Below are 18,731 nucleotides of genomic sequence, written 5' to 3' on the forward strand. Positions count from 1 at the left end.
AATAAATAAATAAATCAAACAACAGATAAATATAAAAATATAAAAAACAAATACAATAAATAAATAAACAAAAAACAAACAATTAAATAAAAACAAAAGATTATAATACAGTAAATAAATAACAAAAAACAAACAATAAAAAAAAAATCAATAAAATCAATAAAAACAAAAACTAAATAAATAACACAATTTAAAAAACAAACAAATAAAAACAAAAAAGATAATTAATAATATAGTAAATAAATAACAAAAAACAAAAATAAAAACAAAAAGATAATTAATAATAATAATAATAATAATAATAATACTACAATAAATAAATAAATAAATAAATAAATAACAAAACCAAACAAATAAATAAAAACAAAAAGATAATTAATAATAATAAAGTAAAAAAAATAACAACAGCAAAAACACACAAAAAAAAAATCAATAAAAACAAAAAACAAATATAACAATGCAAGAAATAAATAATAACAAAATTAAAAACATAAATAACAAAATTAAAAAAACAAATAAATGAAAACAAAAGGATAATTAATAATACAGTAAATAAACAACAAACAATTAAAAACATAAAAAACAAATAAAAACAAAGATAATTAATAATAATAAAGTAAATAAATAACAAAAAAGGACAAAAACATCAATAAAATCAATAAAAACAAAACCAAATAAATATAACAATGCAAGAAATAAATAATAACAAAATTAAAAACATAAATAATAACAAAATTAAAAAAATGAAAACAAAAGGATAATTAATACAGTAAATAAATAAATAACATCAACAAACAAATAAAAACAAAGATAATTAATAATAATAATAATAATAATAAAGTAAATAAATAACAAAAAATGACAAAAACATCAATAAAATCAAAAACAAATAAATATAATAATGCAATAAATAAATAAAATTAAAAACAAATAAATAAAAACAAAAAGAGAATTAATACTAAAACAATAAAAAAATAACAAAAACAAATAAAATAATAATAAACAAAAAGATTATTATTATTATTATTAATAATACAATAAATAAATAAATAAAACATTAAAACCACAAATAAATAAAATGGCTGATATTATGCAATATGATGGCGATATATGATGCATATCCCTACTCCAGTATATATTGTGGGGTATTTGGGGTATTTATGAGGGTAAGGTGATCCGGTGAGTGGGTGTGATAGATCTGCAGCAGCAGCGCATCAATAATGCATCACATGTGTCTCACAGAACCCTGCCGAGAGTGCAGCAGGAAACCAGAGAGCATTTGCTCAGGTAACCCTCAAACCTGTGAGTGTGTGTGTGTGTGTGTGTGTGTGTGTAATTCCACTCCGACTCAGAGTTACAGTCTGGAGGGGAAAGAAACACCAGTCCTGCCAAAAAGCACAGACAGTTTAGTTCTGCTTCTGTATCTACAGTCCAGATCAGTCCGGTCCGGTCCGGTCTCCAAGTCAACATCAATCTGAGAGCTGTGAATTAATTATTCATGGTTTGAGTGGCAGCGCTGATATAAATAATATCTGGGCCTTATCAATGCAGTTCCTGTCCAAGATAACTAACCCACCTATTACTAATGAGCTTGATATTCATAAATATAACAGTATAAAGTATGTTTCTGGACTTACAGCTGATTTCTGACTAGAGAGAATAAAAAAGATAGACAAAGAGAGAGAGATACAGGAAGAACGAGAGATTTAACAAGACCTTTAATCCACTAATCTGTAGATTGGGCTCAACGGAGAGTGTCTCATTACACACGGTCCATCATCACTGCTCAATCAGGAACCGGTTTGTTCCAGAAATACAGATTCATCACATGCTCAAATTTTTGTCCAGTCACATGATCTCTAAAATGAGAATGCCCCTCCCCCAATTACACTGATTAGCAATAGCAGAAAGAAATATGACCCACTTCATCTTCCTGTTTCAATAGGAAATAAGTCAACAGAGGACAGAAAACTGTGATTGTCTTTAAATTAAAAATAAACAAACAAAACATCAGATTAATGCTTGAAGTCAATGTTGACAGGAAGACCAGAAACATGCATTAAATAGTCAAATTAATTATTAATTTAGATTTTATATAGACATCAAGCAAAAGTTTAAAATGTTACCAATAATAATAATAATAATAATAATAATAATAATAATATTAATAGTTTAATAATTTATTTAGTATTGCATAGCTTTAAGTACAAAATATTACTGAATAATATTAAATAGTATATAATAATAACAGTATATAATTATAATAATAATAAAACAATGTTACCAGAAATGTTACCAGAAATAATATTTTTGATTTGTACAGTATAATTTTATTAAGTATAAATAAAAAATAATAATGTTAAATTACGTGTTTCAGCAGAAAATGTTGTATAGTTTAATTAAGTCTAAAAATATTATTTAATAATATTAAATAAAAATCGTGCTACTATTACAACTACTAATAATTACCAAAAACAATATTTTTGTTTAGTATAATAAAACATAATTTAATATTTTTACATAAAACATAACAATAATAATAATAATAATAATAATAATAATAATAATAATCATTATTATTATTATTATTATTAAATAGGCCGTATATAATAACAGTATATAATAATCCATTAAATTCCATGTTAACAGAAATAATAGTATTAGTATTGTATCATTTTATTAATTATAAGAACATAATGTAATAATAATAACAATTAAAAACATAATAATAATAATATTAAATTCCATGCTACAATTTTTTATTAGGTTAGTACTGTATAATTTTATTAATTATAAGAATATAATGTAATAATAACAATCAAAAACATTATTATTATTATTATTATTATTATTAATAAATTCCATGTTACAATTTTTAAGTTAGTACCATATAATTTTATTAATTATAAAAATAAAATAAAATAAAATAAAATAAAATAAAATAAATAAAATAAAATAAAATAAAATAAAATAAAATAAAATAAAATAAAATAAAATAAAATAAAATAAAATAAAATAAAATAAAATAAAATAAAATAAAATAAAATAAAATAAAATAAAATAAAATACTGTTCAATTCCATCAGTACTGCCGAAAAAGATGAGTGCAGGATGAAAAGAAATTAGTGGGTCACAAACTCACAGACACACACACACGAGAGAAGCACGCTGGGGACGGGACAGCTGGTGGGGCTGGCGGATCAGGTTCCTGTCGATGGTAGACAGAGACACACCCAGATCCCCCCACATCTGACACAAGCAAATAATCCCACTGATACAAGAGGATGCACAATCTGCTCTGCTTTGTGCCACAGCCGGATGCCACACACACACACACACACACACAGGCTTAAAGCACAAACACTCTGATGTTCCCTGGCACTGCAGCACTGTGAACTCTTTATGTAAAGAACATATCCATCAACAGGCCTAAAACAAACAAGTATGGATACCCCACAAAAAACATATGTAGTGTGCAGAGATTCATAAACACACACACACACACACACCCCTCAGGACAGGAATAATGGATTCGCAGATGTTGTGTGTCTGAGGCTGAACCTCAAAAAACGGTCAAGAAATATGTTTTATGAAATCACACTGTATTTTCTAAATTAGTTTGTTAAAAAAAAAAAAAAAAAAAAAAAAAAACCACTATAAAGTTTTTCAAACGTTTTAACGCCACGTTTCCATGTATAAAGACTAATTCATACTGAATAATAAAAAAATAAAAATAAAATAAAATAAAATAAAATAAAATAAAATAACATAAAATATAATATAAAAGAGCAAAATGTCTGGAAAATGTTGATTTGCTTTTTTTTCTCCATATTTTTTAATCAACATTTTCCAAACAACATTATATACTTTTATATAAATGATATAAAGACTAATTCATACAGAAAAAAAATAAAATAAAAAAAAATAATAATAATATATATATATATATATATATATTTTTTTTTTTTATGTTTATATATATAAATGTATATATTTTATGTTTATATATAAATATATAATTATAAATATATATAAAATATATACATATAAAAGAGTAAGATGTTGTCAGGAAAATGTTACTTAGAAAATTAAACTTATCTAAACTTATTCTATTAAAATATTATTTTATGAAAAAATAAAATAAATATAATAATTCAAATAATATATTTTTTTATATAGTGCCTTTCAAATAATTTGTGATTAATCTCCTAATTTCTAACCAAAGCAGAATGAAACAGCAACAATGTCAATATATGTGCATTTTCACTTATTTAATTATTATTAATTTTGAATAAATAATGAACCAATGAACTGTGATGGGTGATGTCAATGTGTATGTGAAAACACGATTTTAAAGGGTCTGTACCAATGCTAAACCAAACACACTGCGCTGTGGCGTCTGTCGGGGGTCGTGAGGGTCTCCTCAGAGAACAGCTGCTGCGACAACAAAGAGCCAATTTAGTCTGTGCTGCTCAAATCAATCTGAGCTGGCCGTCTGACCCTCGCCCAATCACACGCTGGGAGCTCATGACTGACAGATGTGAGAGACCAATCAATCACAGGGAACAATGCAAACCTCAGAGTTCAGGCTGTGAGCGGCACCTGAGCATCACCATCCCACAGGACAAAGATCATCGCTTCAACATTGATCAGTGTAATTGAGTTGTTGAGGCTTTCAGCCAATTATCATGCAATTCACATGACAAAAATCTCATGGAAATGGATTACGCTGCTGTAGGGATGTCAAAGAGAGAACTTGTGTTGTAATATAATACAAAAATACAGTCAATTTTTTAATGCATGCATTTCATTTGCTTTTAGTTTTCAATTTCTGAATAATCACTTGCAGTATATGAACATTATAATGTTATTAATGCAAAATCACAATTGCATTTTATTTATTAAATTTTAAAGCAAGATAAAGTTTTTTTTTCTTTTCCCAATTGCAAATATTTCCTGTTTTAATAAAAAAAAAAAAATTGTTAAAAGATGTTATTAGATTTATGCTTAAAAAGAGAGAACAAACTACTAATGAAAGACAAAATAAACTTATTTTCATAGAAATAAGTCATATTTTATTAAATTTTGCGTCTTTTTTTAAGGATGTTTCAATATTTTTTAATGGAAAACATGACAAAAAATTGAAATAAATGCATATTGCATATAATATTGCATATAATATACTGCATATTATTATTATTATTATTTTTTATGTGAAAAGTATGTACAGTGGAACAGGACACATTTCAAACCACAGTATGCCACAATGCTGTTGTTACTTTGTTATGCTGATCACATGACTTCATTACAGTCACATGACTTTATTAATTTATTCATGCATTTAATTTTCTTTCAGTTTTCAATTTCTTAATATTTACAGTATATGAACTTTTTAATGTTATTAATGCAAAATATTTATTACATCTGTTGTTAACACTTTACAATAAGGTTTCATTTGTCAATAGTAGTTAACGTGAACTACAATGAACAATACTTCTACAGCATTTATTAATCTTAGTTCAACATTTACTAAAACATTTTTAAGATCAAAAGTTATATCTGTTAGGATTAGTCTGTGAACTAACATGAATATTTTTATGAACTAAAATTAAAGGTTAATAAATGCATTGTTAGTTAATACATTAATGACTTTATCGTAGTGTTACCCATCTATAAAAATTTAAAACAAAATGAATATTTATCACGTTGATCATTACAGCATGTTTAATTCATGTTTAAGTGGAATCCATTTATAATCTCATAGAAAATTGCATATTTAAATTCTATCTTGTGCAAAAAAATCTCACTAACTTTGCAGTTTGATCAAATAATGAGTGAAGAAAAGGCTTCCAGTTCATAAATCACACTGGAAATGGATGGTCAAGTTAAATGCACTGCATTGTGAGATACTAGTTGGCACATTTTAGCAACAAAAAATAAATAAATACGCAGGATGGAAACATCAAGATGTGTATAAATGTAAAAAATGTGCATAAAAAACGTATGCGCGCAATTCACCCTTTGCCGGGAGTTTGATTGACAGGCGATCTGACCAATCATAATGCCGAATCCAATCAAAGAAATTAGTGAAGAAACAAACAGTCTGATTTAGTTCAAAACTAATAACCAAAACTGTAACATTAACCCTCAACATTTTTTTAAGCTCAAATTTAGTCCTTATAATCATTAATTTAATGCACAAGTCCAGTAAGAGTATTTGCACAGCTAGATTTAGATTGAAATACATATGAAATACACATGGCTCCTGAGTTGCTGAACACAATCTACTTTGTCTAACATTAAACTATCACAAACAAACACACTAAAACATTGGAAAGAAGGGAAAGTATTCATATTCAGTACAATGTAAGCTAAGGTTTTATGTAAATTATTAATACACCAACCAGTTTTGAAGACGCAAATGAATTAATGAATCATTTCTCTGAATCAGTTCACTGAAAAAGACAGTTTGAACTGATTCATGGAAATGAATCGAATCTACCATCTCGAACACTGCCTTTGCTTCTGAATCTTAAATCAGATATGCTGTTAAATCATATTCACAGCAAAGATAACAGAAAAAGAGGTCATTCATTCATTCATAGTACACAACCTTCAGAGCAAAGTGCTTTAAAATCATAGCAATTTTGTTCATATCAAATATTGTTTGCTGTATTGTATACTGTTATACTGCATATTTCCTAACGTCTGTCAAAGCAAATTTCAATGTTCATCAAAATATGCTCATCCAACAGTATTCTGAGCTTTTAAATGGAAATCATTGACATTTACTACATCTAACACACACACACACACACATTACCTGTCCCTGCATGCGTGTCCTGAGCTGTGCTGATCCTGCTTTGGGTTTACTCCGGGTTCGGATCAGAGCCTGCACAGTTATTCCTCCTCTGGGATCCTAATGCTGCTGTTTACTTAAAGCTGAAATCATAAGAGAACACAGGGACATGAATGGCCTAAATACATGTGCTTTAGTAAGCTGCAGTCTGACGTCGAATGAAACGCACCCGGAGGAGCTTCAGCTCGTGAGCAGGGGTGGATGGTAGGAACAAATGCTTTTACCATGGTACGAATCATTTTATATCACGATAACATGCATACTGCGGTTTTCTTTTAGCAGTAAATTTAGAGGAAAAATTGTTTATATTTGATAACTATGTACTATAAACACCCTTCACTCCATATACACAAGCACACCTAAATTATCTTATTTTATTATCTATATTTTATTATTGTATAAATAAATATTAAAATACATTTAAAAAAAAATAAATAAATAAATGAATGTATAAAAAATAAATATGTAGTAGCACATTGTCATTTTTAATATTTTTTTTATTAATATATAACATTAATTAATTAATAATATAATATATATAAATATATATATATATATATAAATATAAATTTATTTTCATTATATATATATATATATATATATATATATATATATATATATATATATATATATATATATATATATATATATATATATATATATATATATATATATATATATATATATATATATATATATATATATATATATATATATATATATGTCATATTTAATATTATTTACAATTTTTATAATTTTAATAAATTGTAATACATGTAAATCAGCTAGTAGCAACAGTTTAACAGTCACAAAATGCAAATACACAAAACTTGCTTCTTTTAAAGACAGACGTCACTGCAAATAAGTTAACTTGTACTTTAGTAAGTGATTCAGGTGTTGATTCGGTAGAGTCTGTGACTGATTCAGTGCAAAGATTCATCTAACAGTTTCAAATCAGATCTTTTTGAATGATTCATTAAAAGAACCGGCTCATAAGAATCATATTTTCTTGAATCATGTTTTCTTGATTCACTTAAAAGAAACGTCTCATAGGAGTCATTTGCTTGTGAATTGTTTCAATGTATGTTTATTTTCAAATATAAAACAAATGCAAACACCGTAGTACAAACTCTATAGCAAACAATCTACGCTTCTACATTTCCACCGTACACATCCGCCGTATGTTTGATCATGCACAGGATGGTTATTCTGGATGAAGTTCGGTTCTTAACAGAAAACCCGTGGGCAAAACACCACCTCTCTCCTACACACACTCACACAAACTCATTCATTTCGCAGGGGGAGCGAGAGTTAAGAACAGCGAGTGTAAATCAGAGCAAATACGGCTGGTGGTTTGTGGGAGTATGAGGTGAGTCATAATAACACTGATGCAGCAGCCTGCTAAAAAAAGACTGCGGAGACGGGAGGAATACACACACTGTGATGCCGTGCATCAGTCCGACGTCACTCCGGCAGTCACAGCGCCGCAGGGTCCACCATCTCAGGAGACACAGAGCCGCGGGGAACTGGCATCACGTGGCCCCACTCGAAATGTGTTTAAAGAGAGACGCTGAGGCTGACGTCGGAAATATTTTTCCCATAGGAATTTTTTTTAAAAGTCTTCATTAAAGTTACAAGCCATGAACCAAACCAACCAGCTACGAGCTGAATCACAACATTACAAATTTTGATTTGAAGGGGAAAATACTATGGAAGCTTGTTTCCACCAATAATAAAAAAGGTAATTGTGAATTTTTATCTCGCATCTCTGACTTTATAACTCGCAATTCCGACTTTATCTCTCGCAATTCCGACTTTATCTCTCGCAATTCCGACTTTATCTCTCGCAATTCCGACATTATGTCTGGCAATTCCGACTTTGTCTCGCATTTCCGACTTTATCTCTCGCAATTCCGACTTTATCTCTCGCAATTCCGACATTATGTCTGGCAATTCTGACATTATGTCTGGCAATTCTGACATTATGTCTGGCAATTCCGACTTTGTCTCGCATTTCCGACTTTATCTCTCCAATTCCGACTTTATCTCTCGCAATTCCGACATTATGTCTGGCAATTCTGACTTTATCTCTGGCAATTCTGACTTTATCTCTGGCAATTCTGACTTTATCTCTCGCAATTCTGACTTTATAACTCGCAATTAAGACATTATAATTCGCATTTCCGACTTTATGTCTCACATTTCCAACTTTATGTCTCGCAATTCCGACTTTATCTCTCGCAATTCTGACTTTATAATTCGCAATTCCGACTTTATCTCTCGCAATTCCGACTTTATCTCTCGCAATTCCGATTTTATCTCTCGCATTTCCGACTTTATATCGCAATAATGAGAAAAAAAAGTTAGAATTGTGAGATAAAAAGTTGCAATTACATTTTTTATTTTGTCATTTCATGGCGGAAACAAGCTTCCATGAAAAAAGGACAAAAGCACAAGACTATGGACTTTCTGATAACCATGCACTAAAAACACACCCAAAAATAAAATTTGTATTATATAAATAAATATTACTTTATTAATATTTTACATATTTATTAAATCAATATAAAATAAATGTTTATAAAGAATATAAATGAATATATATAATGTTTTGCAAATGTTTATCTTTGTTACTTTTAATATTATTTACAAATTTATAAAATCTTTTTATTTATTGCAAAATATGTATACAAATATTTAAGTTTGAGAGTGTAGGGAGACCGGCTCTTTTACGTCATTTGTAGGTTCTTTTGCCACAATCTCTGATTGATAGAAATTTCTCTGCAGAACCACGGGTAACGTATTTTTCCCAGCAGGAAGTCCACTGTTAAATTAGATTATTTTAAAAAAATGTTGAAATAATGCAGATTGATTGCTTCATCAAAAGCATATACCATCGATCAACAACATTATAGCTCACAGTAGGTCACAGTTTATAAGTTATCATTCAAATCTATGGTGAACGTAAAAGGGATTTTTACTTCCAGAACTTGACTCTATTAAAAAACTTTACAGACACAGAAGGAAGACGCAAGGAATTAGAAGATAAAAAGAGGAGCAAGAAAAAGACTTTAGCCCAGTTCTGATGACAAAAGATCCCAGAGCGACAACAAAGGACACAAGAGGAGCGACTCCATCTGACCGGCTCCACGAGCAAATCGACCAGCTGCTGCTCATCTTCAACACGACACACAGCAGGAAATAAAAGCCACGAAGATGATGCTGCACATTACAGCAGACTGACCCTCACACACGCATTATAATGACACAGCCGCATGACACGACTCAAGATTACAGGCACTTCCAGCTCTTTTCTCTCATCTCCCCTCCACCCCACTCTTAAAGCTCTGACACATAATCAATACTTTACATTGGCACTTCCATTAGCTGCTGCGGACTGAACACACACACACACACACACACTGCAAAACCAGCAGCAGTCTTGCGTTTTATTCCATCTTTACAACCGGCTGAAGAAGCTCTTCTATTAGTCTATATGAGCAGTTCCCAAGAGCCTCTCTTTCCCTCTGCTGATTTAAACCTCTGGCGACCAGCGTGAGATTATATAAACATGCTTAGAAACAAACTGAGCTGCTCTCCTCCATTGCATCTGGGTTACAGATGGACAAGAATTCACAAAATAACAGGAACATCACAGAAACAACAGACTAAGTACAAGACAAACTAGACTGTATGACAGTGTGTATGTATGTATGTATGTATGTATGTATGCATGTATGCATGTATGTATGTATGTATATATATTTATTATATATTTAATTTTCTCACACACAGGGCCTAAAACTAACTTTTTGCCACACCTGCAAATAAAATATAAATATTTTTTACCGGCCATGAAACAGTTTTTGCAAAAACAGGCAGCTACTACTAGAGTTGTCAAAAGTACCGAAAGCGATACCAAGTCGGTACTGAAATTTTAAAAATGTAACGCTTTGATTGTTGTTGAGTGGATTCGTTAACACCACTGTGTTCACACGCTCATCAGATATGTCTGTGATTGGCTACAGTGACCAACGCTTCAAAAACATGCAGTAAATAGACATCTTTGTCGCTCTTCACCGAGCGCTTACACAGATACACATGACCTGCTTTCAAAACACTTTCAAACGCTCCTGTGTGTTGATCATTGTAGCCAATCACAGACATATCTGATGAGTGAGTGAACACAATGGCCAATCAGAGGTCTTCACTGTATAAATTAAATAGATTAATCCTTATAAAAGTTATTCAGTCAAGAGCAGTGAGTGATTTTTTTGTCCTTTGTTGTTTGATTAACATTAAAAACACAGACAGCAACAGGAATATTAGGCTGCTGTCACTTTAAGACAATACTGATATACGTGTTAAATTTCTCTACTGTTTACATTCACTTAAGCCATAAATTACTGTGTTTATTAGGATACTCACCCCGAGACAGGCTTTTTTTTGACAATTTTGTGTGAATTTGTAATTCAAGCACAAGAAGATGTGAAAGAGAACTCAATTCGGTATTCGTGCGCTGTCGAGGAATGGCTTTCTGAGCGCGCGCTTCGGATATGTGCAAGTAACGAATCGAGTTCCCTTTCGGTCTTCTTGCACTTGAATATTTCAATTGGCAAGGCGTAAACTTTCGTGGCCCGTCATCAGTCCCGAGCTTCATTCATTTTTGTTCATGCTCATGTTCTCACAATATTGCATTGTTAGAATTCATAAAAAATGACCAGCTAACGGGAGATTGACACCGTTTCATATACTCTATACTCACCAACGCCAGTTTTTACTCGCATTTGGTGCTTGGCGAGAGTTAATTTTAGGCTATGCACACACATTGTAATAATATAATATAATATAATATAATATAATATAATATAATATAATATAATATAATATAATATAATATAATATAATATAATATAATATAATATAATATAATATAATATAATATAATATAACAACTATTATGCTATGGTACCAAACACTGGCTACTTAGAACTATTATTAGCATTACAAATGAATTACATTTAAATAGTTCCAACAGTTTTTGCTATGATAGCAAATTCACAAGCCATAAATTACTGTGTTTACTAGGATACTCACTGAGACTTTTTTTTTTAACATAATTTTGTGTGAATTTGTAATTCAAGCACAAGAAGATGTGAAAGAGAACTCAATTCAGTATTTGTGTGCCGTCTGAGACACGGCTTTCTGAGCGCGCGCTTCGGATGTGTGCGCACACCAAACTTCTCATACGAGTAACGAATCAAGTTGAATATTGAATTTTTAAATTGGCAAGGCGTAAACTTTCGTGGCCTGTCAACTGTCCCAAGCGTCATTCATGTTTGTTCAAGTTCATGTTCTCACAATATTGCATTGTTAGAATTCATAAAAATGTTACCGACTAACGGGTGAATAGCGATTGAACGCCAATTTTTACTAGCATGTGGCACTTGGCGAATGTTAATTTAGGTGCTGAACACACATATATAATATAATTAATATAATAAAATATAATAATATTATTTACTAATAACTATTATGATATGGTACCAAAAATCGGTTACTTAGAACTAGTATTAGCATTACAAATTAATTAAATTTAAATAGTTCCAACAGTTTTTGCTATGATACCAAATTGGTACCGAGAAGCATGAAATTTTACTGGTATTACTACCGACTACTGAAATACTGCTAATTAGTTATTAAGCGAACTTTAGCTGTTTACAGCATTACACCAACTTAATGCATTAATAAAGAAGGCGTGTGTATATTGACTATTTTACAACAGTTTCTAATGAGGCTCAGAATTTAGAGTCTGTTTTATAATTTAGCTTTTGGCTTGTATCCATCAAGTTCCAAATAAAGAGAGAATTTAATTCAGTAAGCATTTAAACAGGTATTATCATTCGATTAATATGTAAATCAATCTTCAAGCATGACTATATTGTGATAAACACACACATACTGTGATCTAAAATTACTCGGAGTGTAATTAAAGATCTTAATCTGGACAAAACAGGCAACACAAAAGAAGTGGAAAGAGGTGCATTTTTAAAATGCATGACATGCGATTCCCTTGAGAGAAGTCATTAAGTTACGTATGCATGCGTGTGTGTGTGTGTGTGTGTGTGTGTGTAGCGGTGTATCCCTGTTGGCTGCTCCGTCTGTCCTTCAACAGAGGGCGGCGGGAGGAGAATCGCCGCATCAAACACGAGACAAATATAGCTCATATGCGCACCAACACGCATTCACTCAAGTTAGTCATCTTCAACTCTAAACGGCATGTATACTAAACAGAAAACACGGTAAATACATATAAAGGAAAAATGAAAAGAAAAACACTGAAGCCCAATACAAGCATGCAAACACAGAGCGGCGAGGAGCTGCAGTGGATTACTCACAGCTGACGGGGCTGCCATACATGATCCTCCTTCAGCAGAGGAACAGCTGAAACCAACCAGTCGAGAAAGAGAGAGAGAGAGAGAGAGCTGCATCGCCTGAGTGGGCGGCAGCAGAGCTGCGACTGCTCACGTCACACTTTTCATGAATGAAGGGGCCGGATGACGCAGGCACGATGCAGCGAGCCTGATCTCTCTCACACACAGACAGAATGCGGAAGCGGAACAGACGAGGGAATGATTTCAAAACACGGGGAGACAAATGCACACATTCGCTCTCTAAATTAAAGAGGTCACATTGTGCATTGCTTTAGTGAATAGGACTTTTTTGTAGCTTTTAGTCCATATCTGTTATCTTTTAGCTCATCATCTCAATGATAGTATATTTCAAAGATTTACAGTGGCACATTCAAATTTTTGTCCAATCAAAAGCTCTCTAGAAGGAAAATGTTCCTCTGTCTGTCTAGTACAAACTATTGGTCTTACAATACAAAAAGCAACAAACTCTTCATTAAGTCTAGGGCTGTCACTAACGATTATTTTGGTGATAGAGTAATTGGTCGATTATTTTGAGGATTAATCAAGTAATCGGATATTTTTGTGGTAGTACAAATAGACCTAAGCAAAGACCTAAGCCTTTCAAAAATTACTTAAAATACATATCTAATAACAATAAGGCAATAATAATTGGTTCAAATATAGTATCAAAAGCAAGTAATCCTAATTTTTTTTATAGAACAACACTGTTAAAATACATTTAATTTATATTATAATAACAAATGCCTGCAGAGGCCGCCAACGGCCTGGTGTTGTTACACATTACAACAGATCAAATCCTTCTTTAACGTTAATTTAATTCAAATGTTCACTTAATCTTTGATATTTGGCCACTTCTTTATGATAGAAATGCTACAGCCTCTGTAATTTCTTGAACAAGAACATGTGGACATCAAAACATGCAAACTCAGAGCGAGGGTTTAAACTTTTATTTTAAAATCGTGATGAACAGTTAGCATATTTAGAATATATAGGCTTTTTTTTATTATTATTTAATTGAATTGTGAATTCACAATAGCACTATGCGTTGGTTTTTAAATGGTTTTAATACATCGTGCATCCTTAGAAAATGGTCTAATAATGTGGTTCATGGATTCTCGTCCGTGGAATGCGCTACTTCTGGTATTTTGCTGGTTACTCGACACGGGTAAATCGGAATTGAGGATTTTTTAAAATCGAGTACTCGAATTTAATCGAGGAAAGCAGTATAATAAACAGTATATAAAACAGTATAATATATATATATATATATATATATATATATATATATATATATATATATATATATATATATATATATATATTAGGGCTGTCAAAATAACGCGTTCATTTCGATTAATTAAGGAGGGAGACGACTGCTGTGCTGACAGACAGAACGAGCAGAGCTCCTCCCTCGTGCGCGCGAGCTCTCTCTGTCTTCAAAGTAAGCACCATCTTTGCACTCTCTCTACCTCACACATAATAATCTAAATCAACTGACAATGCTAAAAGTTTGTAAGACTGAATCCATGTTTCACGAGGCGCATTCGGAGAATGTTTTTCCTGAATAACCGCTGGGTGTGAATAGAGCTGAAAAGAACGTCACCTCATCTTCTCTGACAGGCGCCCTACACGTGCAACTGACATAAACCACACTTTCAGTAAACAAAAAGAATCCAGTGGTGAAGTGTTTTCTGTGTTGACAAATCTTTTGCGATGTTCTAATAACAGTCGCGATTCGCACGCAACACGTCAACATCTGCTAATGTCCGATTCACGACCTAATGACTCATTTGAACAGATTCATTTTAATGAATCATGACAACAACTGATCTGTCCACACGGTCTATAATGAATCATTTACTCGAACAACTCTGAAATGAGAACATAAGTGTGCTTACCCCATTTAGCAAGAGTGGTTAGTAAAATTAGCCTTAATAATCCACAGTATTTTCAGTTTATTTCAATGACAATGTGTAGTAAATTAGGCCTACCTATAAAATCAGTTAGTTTAGACTGGAGTGAGGTGAAACCAGAACAAGCAAGAAAGAATTACAGTGATAGTGACGGGTACTTTATTGTCAGTATCGGGCTCGCAGATCACGTGGGTAGGGCACTTTTTACTATTTGTGTGGATGACCATATCTGTCACCACTGAACACCATTTTTGACCAGGGAAAAACCCTGCATTGATTCATTTGAATTGAAATATTTAATACTTTCACAGCAAAAATTATGTATGCGATTAATTTAGATTAATTAAATCACAGAGTATGTAATTAATTAGATTAAAATTTTTAATCGATTGACAGCCCTAATACAGTATATATATATATATATATATATATATATATATATATATATATATATATATATATATATATATATAAATATATAAAAGCACAGTAAAAGCACTAAGTAAACAGGCACACGTCACATGCAAAACCAAAACATACATATATTCATTTTGGTAAATGTAAATGGGTCTCTGATGAATAAGGTTTTTAAAAGTGTCAAAAAATATAATGGAGATATAATTAATTTTGAAGTTTTATTAAGTATCAATGAGATTATGTGGTTTTTTATAATCAATTAACACTGCTTTTGTCATTTTTTTACAAGATGGACAAAATTTGTCACCAAAAAAATCATTCGGTTTAACCAAAGTTTCGGTTTTACCGAATGACACTTTTGGTTATACCGAATGCTAACAGGCTGATATCTAGCTAGCTAGCAAAAGGACAAATCAAACATTTTATATTTAGTACAAGTTTTTAAAATATTACAACATTTTCCATGTTTTATAGCGGTTGTACCGAATGACCTGATGTTTTGGGACATGCGTATGAGAGTGAAAACATGAATTTTTCAAATAGTTAATAGAGAGTTAGTTACTTTGCTTCACGACCATGTGGTCCTTTGCAGGTGTCTGAATGATGTCACATCCTGTCACATGATACTGACCACATGACTTGATCCAAAATGGTCCCTTTATATTGGTTACTCCGAATGACATCAATGAAATAAAATTTTCCGGACATTCTTTCTCATAACAAAGCACATAATTTTAATATCATTTTGCACTATGTTGATATATGATGTCATAAAATCATGCCAGAATAAAAATATATACATATATTTATTACATTTAAAGATATTTTAATCACAAATTAAATGACTGTATCGGCCTTTGAACGGTTAAACCGAATGACCTTCTGACACTTCAAAATCTTTAAAATACCTTTATATGTAGCAAAATATAATTAAAACTTTTTGAGATCTAGTTGTACTACCTTACATACTTTGGATGTCATATCTTTGTTTTTTATTATTATTAAGGCCTTTTGACAAAAAAAAAAAAAAAAAAGACCCGTCACATCATTGACTCAAATACATATTTTTCACTGAGGTAAAAGTGTCTTTAGCAGAATCATCAGTCATCACTGATGCTCAGACAATCATTCTTGTAACTTCATTTAATCCATGCAACATAATGCTTTGGATAAAAGCATCTGCTAAATGATAAAATGTAAATGTTGCAGTTCATGAAAAAATGACCAGACAGCTGGTGAATAGCTGGCATTTTATTTACCCGCTGAAGCCAATTTTTCCTCACATTTGGCACTTGGCGAGTGTTAATTTTGGAACCCGAGTGTGTATGTGTGAACATATGTTTGTGCTGGAGTGTGTGTGTGTGTGTGTGTGTGTGTGTGTTCTCGTTCACCTCTGTACGCATTCAGCATGTGACTAAAGGAATTCTGCTGTGGATTTGTGCATTCGTTGCTATTTTAAACCAAATCCACTGAGTATAAACACACATTAAGACTCTTTCAAACAAAAGCCAGACAAATAACTCTCCAAACTGACGTCAAAGTCACCCCTAATTCTGCATTTAAGGAACCAGCAGACAAACACACTCACTGAAGTCGTATAAAGCACCTCTCTAAAGCGCATATTTGGCCTAATTCCACAGATGTAGATTCATGTCGGGCTCAGTGAATGTCATGCTGGCGGCGCATGAGGAGAGTTCAGCCCTTTCCCAACACATCCTCCAGAACACTGCTGGGAGACAAACGGTGAAGGGGAATTATTCTGTCTCTATTTCACTATAATAAAACGCTATTTACAACTCAGAAGCAGTAGTGGCGTTTGCTATCCATGTTCCACTTGCGCTCTCGCATCACACAGCACACAGGGGGTTTGGGGAAAAAATGCCTCCAAAAATTAATAAAAATGCTTCCAAACACCAAGATATGATGCAAAAAAAAATCTCTGCATAAGTTTTTGTTTTTAATATTTATAAGCAATATCGCACGAGCAGAAGTGCCGTTTTCCCGAATATCAGCACAATTGCAAATGATATTGATTTTATACAACAATTCAATAAACAATACGTTAATAGGCTTTTAGGTGACTTACTTTACGTTTTAGACACAATACTGTCAATATTATGCCATTGTGCATCTCAGAGCAACACAGTTTCAGTTTAGTTACTGAACGAATCCGCGTTTTTGAATGAATCGATCTAATGAATGATTCAACGACTCACTTAGTCACTTCTGCTTTGTCCCTGAATGAATCAGCCATTTTGAATGAATCGTTTGACTGAATGATTCAATGACTAACTCATTAAGACAATGATTTGCCGCCACCTACTGGTGGTTTTAGTATCATTTCATTTTAGCTGAGAGACGAATAGTGAATGCAGAGCAAAGTGTTTGCAGAGCGGGCCTTGTTCACACAGTGTGTTTGATAAGTGTCTAAAATCACAACCTAATAAGGTTATGTCAAGGGTACTGGACATTAAACAACACAAACATAGAATAAGACTTGAATTTCATCTTGCTCTTGAAGTAAAAGGGTTTAGGAGGTAAAACTGAACTACCCACTCCGGTCCACGATAATGCATGTGCTCTCTAAACTGAAACACTCTACCCAGTTTATGCTTGACCACAACACAGAAGTACTGGAACAACTGAAACTTCCACTTGCTGAAGCCTTTCCTGTCATTATACCTCAGCCTGTGCTACAACAAAGCATGTTGAGTTCACAAAATTTCCCAGCATGCCGGGCAAAGATAAACACAGCATGTAGAGCCACATATCAGCTTATGAATTTCCTGAATTGGAACAGTTTGGGTTAGACAGGAGCAAACTGGAATATACACACTCAGAAAATGGATTTTTGCTACTTGTTCAATTTAGTTAATTAAATTAGCTAACGCAATTCTTGAATATTGTGACAACTTGATTAAATTGCATGCAATCAGATTTGTTGTCATTGGACACAACTGGATGTACAGAAAACAGACTCAGACGTCACAGTTAAACTGATGCAAACGCAGTGTTTTATTAACATGTCATTTACTTTAGTACTCTAGACAAAATAAAATGATTTTAATTTTTTTTATTATTGTAAAAATTTAAAAAGCCAACATATGGA

General features: G+C 31.8%; 1 protein-coding gene across 5 annotated transcripts in view; it reads right to left on the bottom strand.

Annotated features, from left to right (window-relative positions):
• The window catches only part of si:ch211-45c16.2 (mitogen-activated protein kinase kinase kinase 13), a 64,074-nt gene that overhangs the window by 26,684 nt on the left and 18,659 nt on the right, over positions 1 to 18,731 (bottom strand). For 4 of the 5 annotated variants that reach the window (XM_048194733.1, XM_048194731.1, XM_048194732.1 and 1 more), the window contains exon 3: positions 6,823 to 6,941. The gene's annotated coding sequence lies outside the window, so the exon portion shown is untranslated. Of the gene's footprint in view, positions 1 to 6,822; positions 6,942 to 13,256; positions 13,409 to 18,731 lie in introns of those variants that run through there. The other variant, XM_048194730.1, reaches the window with a different exon arrangement.

This window comes from Megalobrama amblycephala, linkage group LG6 (genome assembly GCF_018812025.1).
Source record: "Megalobrama amblycephala isolate DHTTF-2021 linkage group LG6, ASM1881202v1, whole genome shotgun sequence".
In the NCBI taxonomy this organism is placed as follows: Eukaryota; Metazoa; Chordata; class Actinopteri; order Cypriniformes; family Xenocyprididae; genus Megalobrama; species Megalobrama amblycephala.